Raw genomic sequence first — 14,269 nt, 5'->3', positions numbered from 1 at the left:
CAGTATTAGACTGCGACGCACCACTGGAGGTTAACTGTAACTCCTCGAGGTTCATATTGACGATGAAACACAGAAATTGCATCAGGATTGAATATAGTTGCCACAATGCCGACATACGTCCAGGGGGAGCGTTGCTTCAAACAGTCTACACGTGCCGTTCCTAAGAGGCCAGTACCAAATTGCGACGCACCACTGGAGGTTTACTGTAACCCTTGGAGCTTCATATTGACGATGAAACGCAGAAATTGCATCGGGATTGGATATAGTAGGCACAATACCGATTTATGTCCAGGGGAAACAATGCTTCAAACAGACTGTATACGTGCCGTTCCTGCGATGCCAGTATTAGACTGCGACGCACCACTGGAGGTTCACTGTAACTCTTCGAGGTTCATATTGACGATGAAACACAGAAATTGCATCAGGATTGAATATAGTTGCCACAATGCCGACATACGTCCAGGGGGAGCATTGCTTCAAACAGTCTGTACACGTGCCGTTCCTAAGAGGCCAGTACCAGATTGCGACGCACCACTGGTGGTTTACTGTAACCCTTGGAGCTTCATATTGACGATGAAACGCAGAAATTGCATCGGGATTGGATATAGTAGGCACAATACCGATTTATGTGCAGGGGAAACAATGCTTCAAACAGTCTGTATACGTGCCGTTCCTGAGAGGCCAGTATTAGACTGCGACGCACCACTGGAGGTTAACTGTAACTCCTCGAGGTTCATATTGACGATGAAACACAGAAATTGCATCAGGATTGAATATAGTTGCCACAATGCCGACATACGTCCAGGGGGAGCATTGCTTCAAACAGTCTACACGTGCCGTTCCTAAGAGGCCAGTACCAAATTGCGACGCACCACTGGAGATTTACTGTAACCCTTGGAGCTTCATATTGACGATGAAACGCAGAAATTGCATCGGGATTGGATATAGTAGGCACAATACCGATTTATGTCCAGGGGAAACAATGCTTCAAACAGACTGTATACGTGCCGTTCCTGCGATGCCAGTATTAGACTGCGACGCACCACTGGAGGTTCACTGTAACTCCTCGAGGTTCATATTGACGATGAAACACAGAAATTGCATCAGGATTGAATATAGTTGCCACAATGCCGACATACGTCCAGGGGGAGCATTGCTTCAAACAGTCTGTACACGTGCCGTTCCTAAGAGGCCAGTACCAAATTGCGACGCACCACTGGAGGTTTACTGTAACCCTTGGAGCTTCATATTGACGATGAAACGCAGAAATTGCATCGGGATTGGATATAGTAGGCACAATACCGATTTATGTCCAGGGGAAACAATGCTTCAAACAGACTGTATACGTGCCGTTCCTGCGATGCCAGTATTAGACTGCGACGCACCACTGGAGGTTCACTGTAACTCTTCGAGGTTCATATTGACGATGAAACACAGAAATTGCATCAGGATTGAATATAGTTGCCACAATGCTGACATACGTCCAGGGGGAGCATTGCTTCAAACAGTCTGTACACGTGCCGTTCCTAAGAGGCCAGTACCAGATTGCGACGCACCACTGGTGGTTTACTGTAACCCTTGGAGCTTCATATTGACGATGAAACGCAGAAATTGCATCGGGATTGGATATAGTAGGCACAATACCGATTTATGTGCAGGGGAAACAATGCTTCAAACAGTCTGTATACGTGCCGTTCCTGAGAGGCCAGTATTAGACTGCGACGCACCACTGGAGGTTCACTGTAACTCCTCGAGGTTCATATTGACGATGAAACACAGAAATTGCATCAGGATTGAATATAGTTGCCACAATGCCGACATACGTCCAGGGGGAGCATTGCTTCAAACAGTCTACACGTGCCGTTCCTAAGAGGCCAGTACCAAATTGCGACGCACCACTGGAGGTTTACTGTAACCCTTGGAGCTTCATATTGACGATGAAACGCAGAAATTGCATCGGGATTGGATATAGTAGGCACAATACCGATTTATGTCCAGGGGAAACAATGCTTCAAACAGACTGTATACGTGCCGTTCCTGCGATGCCAGTATTAGACTGCGACGCACCACTGGAGGTTCACTGTAACTCCTCGAGGTTCATATTGACGATGAAACACAGAAATTGCATCAGGATTGAATATAGTTGCCACAATGCCGACATACGTCCAGGGGGAGCATTGCTTCAAACAGTCTGTACACGTGAGGTTCCTAAGAGGCCAGTACCAGATTGCGACGCACCACTGGTGGTTTACTGTAGCCCTTGGAGCTTCATATTGACGATGAAACGCAGAAATTGCATCGGGATTGGATATAGTAGGCACAATACCGATTTATGTGCAGGGGAAACAATGCTTCAAACAGTCTGTATACGTGCCGTTCCTGAGAGGCCAGTATTAGACTGCGACGCACCACTGGAGGTTAACTGTAACTCCTCGAGGTTCATATTGACGATGAAACACAGAAATTGCATCAGGATTGAATATAGTTGCCACAATGCCGACATACGTCCAGGGGGAGCATTGCTTCAAACAGTCTGTACACGTGCCGTTCCTAAGAGGCCAGTACCAAATTGCGACGCACCACTGGAGGTTTACTGTAACCCTTGGAGCTTCATATTGACGATGAAACGCAGAAATTGCATCGGGATTGGATATAGTAGGCACAATACCGATTTATGTCCAGGGGAAACAATGCTTCAAACAGACTGTATACGTGCCGTTCCTGCGATGCCAGTATTAGACTGCGACGCACCACTGGAGGTTCACTGTAACTCTTCGAGGTTCATATTGACGATGAAACACAGAAATTGCATCAGGATTGAATATAGTTGCCACAATGCTGACATACGTCCAGGGGGAGCATTGCTTCAAACAGTCTGTACACGTGCCGTTCCTAAGAGGCCAGTACCAGATTGCGACGCACCACTGGTGGTTTACTGTAACCCTTGGAGCTTCATATTGACGATGAAACGCAGAAATTGCATCGGGATTGGATATAGTAGGCACAATACCGATTTATGTGCAGGGGAAACAATGCTTCAAACAGTCTGTATACGTGCCGTTCCTGAGAGGCCAGTATTAGACTGCGACGCACCACTGGAGGTTAACTGTAACTCCTCGAGGTTCATATTGACGATGAAACACAGAAATTGCATCAGGATTGAATATAGTTGCCACAATGCCGACATACGTCCAGGGGGAGCATTGCTTCAAACAGTCTACACGTGCCGTTCCTAAGAGGCCAGTACCAAATTGCGACGCACCACTGGAGGTTTACTGTAACCCTTGGAGCTTCATATTGACGATGAAACGCAGAAATTGCATCGGGATTGGATATAGTAGGCACAATACCGATTTATGTCCAGGGGAAACAATGCTTCAAACAGTCTGTATACGTGCCGTTCCTGAGAGGCCAGTATTAGACTGCGACGCACCACTGGAGGTTAACTGTAACTCCTCGAGGTTCATATTGACGATGAAACACAGAAATTGCATCAGGATTGAATATAGTTGCCACAATGCCGACATACGTCCAGGGGGAGCATTGCTTCAAACAGTCTGTACACGTGCCGTTCCTAAGAGGCCAGTACCAGATTGCGACGCACCACTGGAGGTTTACTGTAACCCTTGGAGCTTCATATTGACGATGAAACGCAGAAATTGCATCGGGATTGGATATAGTAGGCACAATACCGATTTATGTCCAGGGGAAACAATGCTTCAAACAGTCTGTATACGTGCCGTTCCTGAGAGGCCAGTATTAGACTGCGACGCACCACTGGAGGTTAACTGTAACTCCTCGAGGTTCATATTGACGATGAAACACAGAAATTGCATCAGGATTGAATATAGTTGCCACAATGCCGACATACGTCCAGGGGGAGCATTGCTTCAAACAGTCTGTACACGTGCCGTTCCTAAGAGGCCAGTACCAGATTGCGACGCACCACTGGAGGTTTACTGTAACCCTTGGAGCTTCATATTGACGATGAAACGCAGAAATTGCATCGGGATTGGATATAGTAGGCACAATACCGATTTATGTCCAGGGGAAACAATGCTTCAAACAGTCTGTATACGTGCCGTTCCTGAGAGGCCAGTATTAGACTGCGACGCACCACTGGAGGTTAACTGTAACTCCTCGAGGTTCATATTGACGATGAAACACAGATATTGCATCAGGATTGAATATAGTTGCCACAATGCCGACATACGTCCAGGGGGAGCATTGCTTCAAACAGTCTGTACACGTGCCGTTCCTAAGAGGCCAGTACCAGATTGCGACGCACCACTGGAGGTTTACTGTAACCCTTGGAGCTTCATATTGACGATGAAACGCAGAAATTGCATCGGGATTGGATATAGTAGGCACAATACCGATTTATGTCCAGGGGAAACAATGCTTCAAACAGTCTGTATACGTGCCGTTCCTGAGAGGCCAGTATTAGACTGCGACGCACCACTGGAGGTTAACTGTAACTCCTCGAGGTTCATATTGACGATGAAACACAGAAATTGCATCAGGATTGAATATAGTTGCCACAATGCCGACATACGTCCAGGGGGAGCATTGCTTCAAACAGTCTGTACACGTGCCGTTCCTAAGAGGCCAGTACCAGATTGCGACGCACCACTGGAGGTTTACTGTAACCCTTGGAGCTTCATATTGACGATGAAACGCAGAAATTGCATCGGGATTGGATATAGTAGGCACAATACCGATTTATGTCCAGGGGAAACAATGCTTCAAACAGTCTGTATACGTGCCGTTCCTGAGAGGCCAGTGTTAGACTGCGACGCACCACTGGAGGTTAACTGTAACTCCTCGAGGTTCATATTGAAGATGAAACACAGAAATTGCATCAGGATTGAATATAGTTGCCACAATGCCGACATACGTCCAGGGGGAGCATTGCTTCAAACAGTCTGTACACGTGCCGTTCCTAAGAGGCCAGTACCAGATTGCGACGCACCACTGGAGGTTTACTGTAACCCTTGGAGCTTCATATTGACGATGAAACGCAGAAATTGCATCGGGATTGGATATAGTAGGCACAATACCGATTTATGTCCAGGGGAAACAATGCTTCAAACAGTCTGTATACGTGCCGTTCCTGAGAGGCCAGTATTAGACTGCGACGCACCACTGGAGGTTAACTGTAACTCCTCGAGGTTCATATTGACGATGAAACACAGAAATTGCATCAGGATTGAATATAGTTGCCACAATGCCGACATACGTCCAGGGGGAGCATTGCTTCAAACAGTCTACACGTGCCGTTCCTAAGAGGCCAGTAACAGATTGCGACGCACCACTGGAGGTTTACTGTAACCCTTGGATCTTCATATTGACGATGAAACGCAGAAATTGCATTGGGATTGGATATAGTAGGCACAATACAGATTTATGTCCAGGGGAAACAATGCTACAAACAGTCTGTATACGTGCCGTTCCTGAGAGGCCAGTATTAGACTGCGACGCACCACTGGAGGTTAACTGTAACTCCTCGAGGTTCATATTGACGATGAAACACAGAAATTGCATCAGGATTGAATATAGTTGCCACAATGCCGACATACGTCCAGGGGGAGCATTGCTTCAAACAGTCTGTACACGTGCCGTTCCTAAGAGGCCAGTACCAGATTGCGACGCACCACTGGAGGTTTACTGTAACCCTTGGAGCTTCATATTGACGATGAAACGCAGAAATTGCATCGGGATTGGATATAGTAGGCACAATACCGATTTATGTCCAGGGGAAACAATGCTTCAAACAGTCTGTATACGTGCCGTTCCTGAGAGGCCAGTATTAGACTGCGACGCACCACTGGAGGTTAACTGTAACTCCTCGAGGTTCATATTGACGATGAAACACAGAAATTGCATCAGGATTGAATATAGTTGCCACAATGCCGACATACGTCCAGGGGGAGCATTGCTTCAAACAGTCTACACGTGCCGTTCCTAAGAGGCCAGTAACAGATTGCGACGCACCACTGGAGGTTTACTGTAACCCTTGGATCTACATATTGACGATGAAACGCAGAAATTGCATTGGGAGTGGATATAGTAGGCACAATACAGATTTATGTCCAGGGGAAACAATGCTACAAACAGTCTGTATACGTGCCGTTCCTGAGAGGCCAGTATTAGACTGCGACGCACCACTGGAGGTTAACTGTAACTCCTCGAGGTTCATATTGACGATGAAACACAGAAATTGCATCAGGATTGAATATAGTTGCCACAATGCCGACATACGTCCAGGGGGAGCATTGCTTCAAACAGTCTGTACACGTGCCGTTCCTAAGAGGCCAGTACCAGATTGCGACGCACCACTGGAGGTTTACTGTAACCCTTGGAGCTTCATATTGACGATGAAACGCAGAAATTGCATCGGGATTGGATATAGTAGGCACAATACCGATTTATGTCCAGGGGAAACAATGCTTCAAACAGTCTGTATACGTGCCGTTCCTGAGAGGCCAGTATTAGACTGCGACGCACCACTGGAGGTTAACTGTAACTCCTCGAGGTTCATATTGAAGATGAAACACAGAAATTGCATCAGGATTGAATATAGTTGCCACAATGCCGACATACGTCCAGGGGGAGCATTGCTTCAAACAGTCTGTACACGTGCCGTTCCTAAGAGGCCAGTACCAGATTGCGACGCACCACTGGAGGTTTACTGTAACCCTTGGAGCTTCATATTGACGATGAAACGCAAGAAATTGCATCGGGATTGGATATAGTAGGCAAAATACCGATTTATGTCCAGGGGAAACAATGCTTCAAACAGTCTGTATACGTGCCGTTCCTGAGAGGCCAGTATTAGACTGCGACGCACCACTGGAGGTTAACTGTAACTCCTCGAGGTTCATATTGAAGATGAAACACAGAAATTGCATCAGGATTGAATATAGTTGCCACAATGCCGACATACGTCCAGGGAGAGCATTGCTTCAAACAGTCTGTACACGTGCCGTTCCTAAGAGGCCAGTACCAGATTGCGACGCACCACTGGAGGTTTACCGTAACCCTTGGAGCTTCATATTGACGATGAAACGCAAGAAATTGCATCGGGATTGGATATAGTAGGCACAATACCGATTTATGTCCAGGGGAAACAATGCTTCAAACAGTCTGTATACGTGCCGTTCCTGAGAGGCCAGTATTAGACTGCGACGCACCACTGGAGGTTAACTGTAACTCCTCGAGGTTCATATTGACGATGAAACACAGAAATTGCATCAGGATTGAATATAGTTGCCACAATGCCGACATACGTCCAGGGGGAGCATTGCTTCAAACAGTCTACACGTGCCGTTCCTAAGAGGCCAGTAACAGATTGCGACGCACCACTGGAGGTTTACTGTAACCCTTGGATCTTCATATTGACGATGAAACGCAGAAATTGCATTGGGATTGGATATAGTAGGCACAATACAGATTTATGTCCAGGGGAAACAATGCTACAAACAGTCTGTATACGTGCCTTTCCTGAGAGGCCAGTATTAGACTGCGACGCACCACTGGAGGTTAACTGTAACTCCTCGAGGTTCATATTGACGATGAAACACAGAAATTGCATCAGGATTGAATATAGTTGCCACAATGCCGACATACGTCCAGGGGGAGCATTGCTTCAAACAGTCTGTACACGTGCCGTTCCTAAGAGGCCAGTACCAGATTGCGACGCACCACTGGAGGTTTACTGTAACCCTTGGAGCTTCATATTGACGATGAAACGCAGAAATTGCAACGGGATTGGATATAGTAGGCACAATACCGATTTATGTCCAGGGGAAACAATGCTTCAAACAGTCTGTATACGTGCCGTTCCTGAGAGGCCAGTATTAGACTGCGACGCACCACTGGAGGTTAACTGTAACTCCTCGAGGTTCATATTGAAGATGAAACACAGAAATTGCATCAGGATTGAATATAGTTGCCACAATGCCGACATACGTCCAGGGGGAGCATTGCTTCAAACAGTCTGTACACGTGCCGTTCCTAAGAGGCCAGTACCAGATTGCGACGCACCACTGGAGGTTTACTGTAACCCTTGGAGCTTCATATTGACGATGAAACGCAGAAATTGCATCGGGATTGGATATAGTAGGCACAATACCGATTTATGTCCAGGGGAAACAATGCTTCAAACAGTCTGTATACGTGCCGTTCCTGAGAGGCCAGTATTAGACTGCGACGCACCACTGGAGGTTAACTGTAACTCCTCGAGGTTCATATTGACGATGAAACACAGAAATTGCATCAGGATTGAATATAGTTGCCACAATGCCGACATACGTCCAGGGGGAGCATTGCTTCAAACAGTCTGTACACGTGCCGTTCCTAAGAGGCCAGTACCAGATTGCGACGCACCACTGGAGGTTTACTGTAACCCTTGGAGCTTCATATTGACGATGAAACGCAGAAATTGCATCGGGATTGGATATAGTAGGCACAATACCGATTTATGTCCAGGGGAAACAATGCTTCAAACAGTCTGTATACGTGCCGTTCCTGAGAGGCCAGTATTAGACTGCGACGCACCACTGGAGGTTAACTGTAACTCCTCGAGGTTCATATTGACGATGAAACACAGAAATTGCATCAGGATTGAATATAGTTGCCACAATGCCGACATACGTCCAGGGGGAGCATTGCTTCAAACAGTCTGTACACGTGCCGTTCCTAAGAGGCCAGTACCAGATTGCGACGCACCACTGGAGGTTTACTGTAACCCTTGGAGCTTCATATTGACGATGAAACGCAGAAATTGCATCGGGATTGGATATAGTAGGCACAATACCGATTTATGTCCAGGGGAAACAATGCTTCAAACAGTCTGTATACGTGCCGTTCCTGAGAGGCCAGTATTAGACTGCGACGCACCACTGGAGGTTAACTGTAACTCCTCGAGGTTCATATTGAAGATGAAACACAGAAATTGCATCAGGATTGAATATAGCTGCCACAATGCCGTCATACGTCCAGGGGGAGCATTGCTTCAAACAGTCTGTACACGTGCCGTTCCTAAGAGGCCAGTACCAGATTGCGACGCACCACTGGAGGTTTACTGTAACCCTTGGAGCTTCATATTGACGATGAAACGCAGAAATTGCATCGGGATTGGATATAGTAGGCACAATACCGATTTATGTCCAGGGGAAACAATGCTTCAAACAGTCTGTATACGTGCCATTCCTGAGAGGCCAGTATTAGACTGCGACGCACCACTGGAGGTTAACTGTAACTCCTCGAGGTTCATATTGACGATGAAACACAGAAATTGCATCAGGATTGAATATAGTTGCCACAATGCCGACATACGTCCAGGGGGAGCATTGCTTCAAACAGTCTGTACACGTGCCGTTCCTAAGAGGCCAGTACCAGATTGCGACGCACCACTGGAGGTTTACTGTAACCCTTGGAGCTTCATATTGACGATGAAACGCAGAAATTGCATCGGGATTGGATATAGTAGGCACAATACCGATTTATGTCCAGGGGAAACAATGCTTCAAACAGTCTGTATACGTGCCGTTCCTGAGAGGCCAGTATTAGACTGCGACGCACCACTGGAGGTTAACTGTAACTCCTCGAGGTTCATATTGACGATGAAACACAGAAATTGCATCTGGATTGAATATAGTTGCCACAATGCCGACATACGTCCAGGGGGAGCATTGCTTCAAACAGTCTGTACACGTGCCGTTCCTAAGAGGCCAGTACCAGATTGCGACGCACCAATGGAGGTTTACTGTAACCCTTGGAGCTTCATATTGACGATGAAACGCAGAAATTGCATCGGGATTGGATATAGTAGGCACAATACCGATTTATGTCCAGGGGAAACAATGCTTCAAACAGTCTGTATACGTGCCGTTCCTGAGAGGCCAGTATTAGACTGCGACGCACCACTGGAGGTTAACTGTAACTCCTCGAGGTTCATATTGAAGATGAAACACAGAAATTGCATCAGGATTGAATATAGCTGCCACAATGCCGACATACGTCCAGGGGGAGCATTGCTTCAAACAGTCTGTACACGTGCCGTTCCTAAGAGGCCAGTACCAGATTGCGACGCACCACTGGAGGTTTACTGTAACCCTTGGAGCTTCATATTGACGATGAAACGCAGAAATTGCATCGGGATTGGATATAGTAGGCACAATACCGATTTATGTGCAGGGGAAACAATGCTTCAAACAGTCTGTATACGTGCCGTTCCTGAGAGGCCAGTATTAGACTGCGACGCACCACTGGAGGTTAACTGTAACTCCTCGAGGTTCATATTGACGATGAAACACAGAAATTGCATCAGGATTGAATATAGTTGCCACAATGCCGACATACGTCCAGGGGGAGCATTGCTTCAAACAGTCTACACGTGCCGTTCCTAAGCGGCCAGTAACAGATTGCGACGCACCACTGGAGGTTTACTGTAACCCTTGGATCTTCATATTGACGATGAAACGCAGAAATTGCATTGGGATTGGATATAGTAGGCACAATACAGATTTATGTCCAGGGGAAACAATGCTACAAACAGTCTGTATACGTGCCGTTCCTGAGAGGCCAGTATTAGACTGCGACGTACCACTGGAGGTTTACTGTAACCCTTGGAGCTATATATTGACCATGAAACACAGAAATTGCATCCGGGTACGATATAGTAAGCACAATACCGACTTAACTCCAGGGGGGGCAATGCTTCAAACAGTCTGTGTACGTGCCGTTCCTGAGAGGTCGGTACTAGATTGCGGCGCACCACTCGAGGTTTACTGTAACATTTCGAGCTACATATTGACGATGAAACACAGAAATTGCATCGGATTGAATATAGTACGCACAATGCCGACATACGTCCAGGAGGGGAAATACCTCAAACAGTCTGGACACGTGCCGTTCCTAAGAGGCCAGTACCAAATTGCGACGCACCACTGGAGGTTTACTGTAACCCTTGGAGCTTCATATTGACGATGAAACGCAGAAATTGCATCGGTATTGGATATAGTAGGCACAATACCGATTTATGTCCAGGGGAAACAATGCTTCAAACAGTCTGTATACGTGCCGTTCCTGAGAGGCCAGTATTAGACTGCGTCGCACCACTGGAGGTTAACTGTAACTCCTCGAGGTTCATATTGACGATGAAACACAGAAATTGCATCAGGATTGAATATAGTTGCCACAATGCCGACATACGTCCAGGGGGAGCATTGCTTCAAACAGTCTGTACACGTGCCGTTCCTAAGAGGCCAGTACCAGATTGCGACGCACCACTGGTGGTTTACTGTAACCCTTGGAGCTTCATATTGACGATGAAACGCAGAAATTGCATCGGGATTGGATATAGTAGGCACAATACCGATTTATGTCCAGGGGAAACAATGCTTCAAACAGTCTGTATACGTGCCGTTCCTGAGAGGCCAGTATTAGACTGCGTCGCACCACTGGAGGTTAACTGTAACTCCTCGAGGTTCATATTGACGATGAAACACAGAAATTGCATCAGGATTGAATATAGTTGCCACAATGCCGACATACGTCCAGGGGGAGCATTGCTTCAAACAGTCTGTACACGTGCCGTTCCTAAGAGGCCAGTACCAGATTGCGACGCACCACTGGTGATTTACTGTAACCCTTGGAGCTTCATATTGACGATGAAACGCAGAAATTGCATCGGGATTGGATATAGTAGGCACAATACCGATTTATGTCCAGGGGAAACAATGCTTCAAACAGTCTGTATACGTGCCGTTCCTGAGAGGCCAGTATTAGATTGCGACGAACCACCGGAGGTTTACTGTAACCCTTCGAGCTTCATATTGACGATGAAACACACGAATTGCATCGGGATTGAATACAGTGGTCTAATTGCCGACTTATGTGGAGGTTAAGCAATACCTAGACTGTCTGTATACGTGCCGCTCCTGAGAGGCTTGTATTAGATATCGACGCACCACTGGAGGGTTACTGTACCCCTTGGAGCTTCATTTTGGCGATGAAACACAGAAATTGCATTGGAGTTTGTTTATGCCGACATACGTCCAGGGGGAGCATTGCTTCAAACAGTCTGTATACGTGCCGTTCCTAAGAGGCCAGTACCAGATTGCGACGCACCACTGGAGGTTTACTGTAACCCTTGGAGCTTCATATTGACGATGAAACGCAGAAATTGCATCGGTATTGGATATAGTAGGAACAATACCGATTTATGTCCAGGGGAAACAATGCTTCAAACAGTCTGTATACGTGCCGTTCCTGAGAGGCCAGTATTAGACTGCGTCGCACCACTGGAGGTTAACTGTAACTCCTCGAGGTTCATATTGACGATGAAACACAGAAATTGCATCAGGATTGAATATAGTTGCCACAATGCCGACATACGTCCAGGGGGAGCATTGCTTCAAACAGTCTGTACACGTGCCGTTCCTAAGAGGCCAGTACCAGATTGCGACGCACCACTGGAGGTTTACTGTAACCCTTGGATCTTCATATTGACGATGAAACGCAAATTGCATCGGGATTGGATATAGTAGGCACAATACCGATTTATGTCCAGGGGAAACAATGCTTCAAACAGTCTGTATACGTGCCGCTCCTGAGAGGCCAGTATTAGACTGCGACGCACCACTGGAGGTTAACTGTAACTCCTCGAGGTTCATATTGAAGATGAAACACAGAAATTGCATCAGGATTGAATATAGTTGCCACAATGCCGACATACGTCCAGGGGGAGCATTGCTTCAAACAGTCTACACGTGCCGTTCCTAAGAGGCCAGTACCAGATTGCGACGCACCACTGGAGGTTTACTGTAACCCTTGGAGCTTCATATTGACGATGAAACGCAGAAATTGCATCGGTATTGGATATAGTAGGCACAATACCGATTTATGTCCAGGGGAAACAATGCTTCAAACAGTCTGTATACGTGCCGTTCCTGAGAGGCCAGTATTAGACTGCGTCGCACCACTGGAGGTTAACTGTAACTCCTCGAGGTTCATATTGACGATGAAACACAGAAATTGCATCAGGATTGAATATAGTTGCCACAATGCCGACATACGTCCAGGGGAGCATTGCTTCAAACAGTCTGTACACGTGCCGTTCCTAAGAGGCCAGTACCAGATTGCGACGCACCACTGGAGGTTTACTGTAACCCTTGGAGCTTCATATTGACGATGAAACGCAGAAATTGCATCGGGATTGGATATAGTAGGCACAATACCGATTTATGTCCAGGGGAAACAATGCTTCAAACAGTCTGTATACGTGCCGTTCCTGAGAGGCCAGTATTAGACTGCGACGCACCACTGGAGGTTAACTGTAACTCCTCGAGGTTCATATTGAAGATGAAACACAGAAATTGCATCAGGATTGAATATAGTTGCCACAATGCCGACATACGTCCAGGGGGAGCATTGCTTCAAACAGTCTGTACACGTGCCGTTCCTAAGAGGCCAGTAACAGATTGCGACGCACCACCGGAGGTTTACTGTAACCCTTGGAGCTTCATATTGACGATGAAACGCAGAAATTGCATCGGGATTGGATATAGTAGGCACAATACCGATTTATGTCCAGGGGAAACAATGCTTCAAACAGTCTGTATACGTGCCGTTCCTGAGAGGCCAGTATTAGACTGCGTCGCACCACTGGAGGTTAACTGTAACTCCTCGAGGTTCATATTGACGATGAAACACAGAAATTGCATCAGGATTGAATATAGTTGCCACAATGCCGACATACGTCCAGGGGGAGCATTGCTTCAAACAGTCTACACGTGCCGTTCCTAAGAGGCCAGTACCAGATTGCGACGCACCACTGGAGGTTTACTGTAACCCTTGGAGCTTCATATTGACGATGAAACGCAGAAATTGCATCGGGATTGGATATAGTAGGCACAATACCGATTTATGTCCAGGGGAAACAATGCTTCAAACAGTCTGTATACGTGCCGTTCCTGAGAGGCCAGTATTAGACTGCGTCGCACCACTGGAGGTTAACTGTAACTCCTCGAGGTTCATATTGACGATGAAACACAGAAATTGCATCAGGATTGAATATAGTTGCCACAATGCCGACATACGTCCAGGGGAGCATTGCTTCAAACAGTCTGTACACGTGCCGTTCCTAAGAGGCCAGTACCAGATTGCGACGCACCACTGGAGGTTTACTGTAACCCTTGGAGCTTCATATTGACGATGAAACGCAGAAATTGCATCGGGATTGGATATAGTAGGCACAATACCG

The sequence above is a fragment of the Schistocerca serialis genome, chromosome 9 (assembly GCF_023864345.2).
Source record: "Schistocerca serialis cubense isolate TAMUIC-IGC-003099 chromosome 9, iqSchSeri2.2, whole genome shotgun sequence".
In the NCBI taxonomy this organism is placed as follows: Eukaryota; Metazoa; Arthropoda; class Insecta; order Orthoptera; family Acrididae; genus Schistocerca; species Schistocerca serialis.
This window is presented reverse-complemented; position numbering follows the sequence as displayed.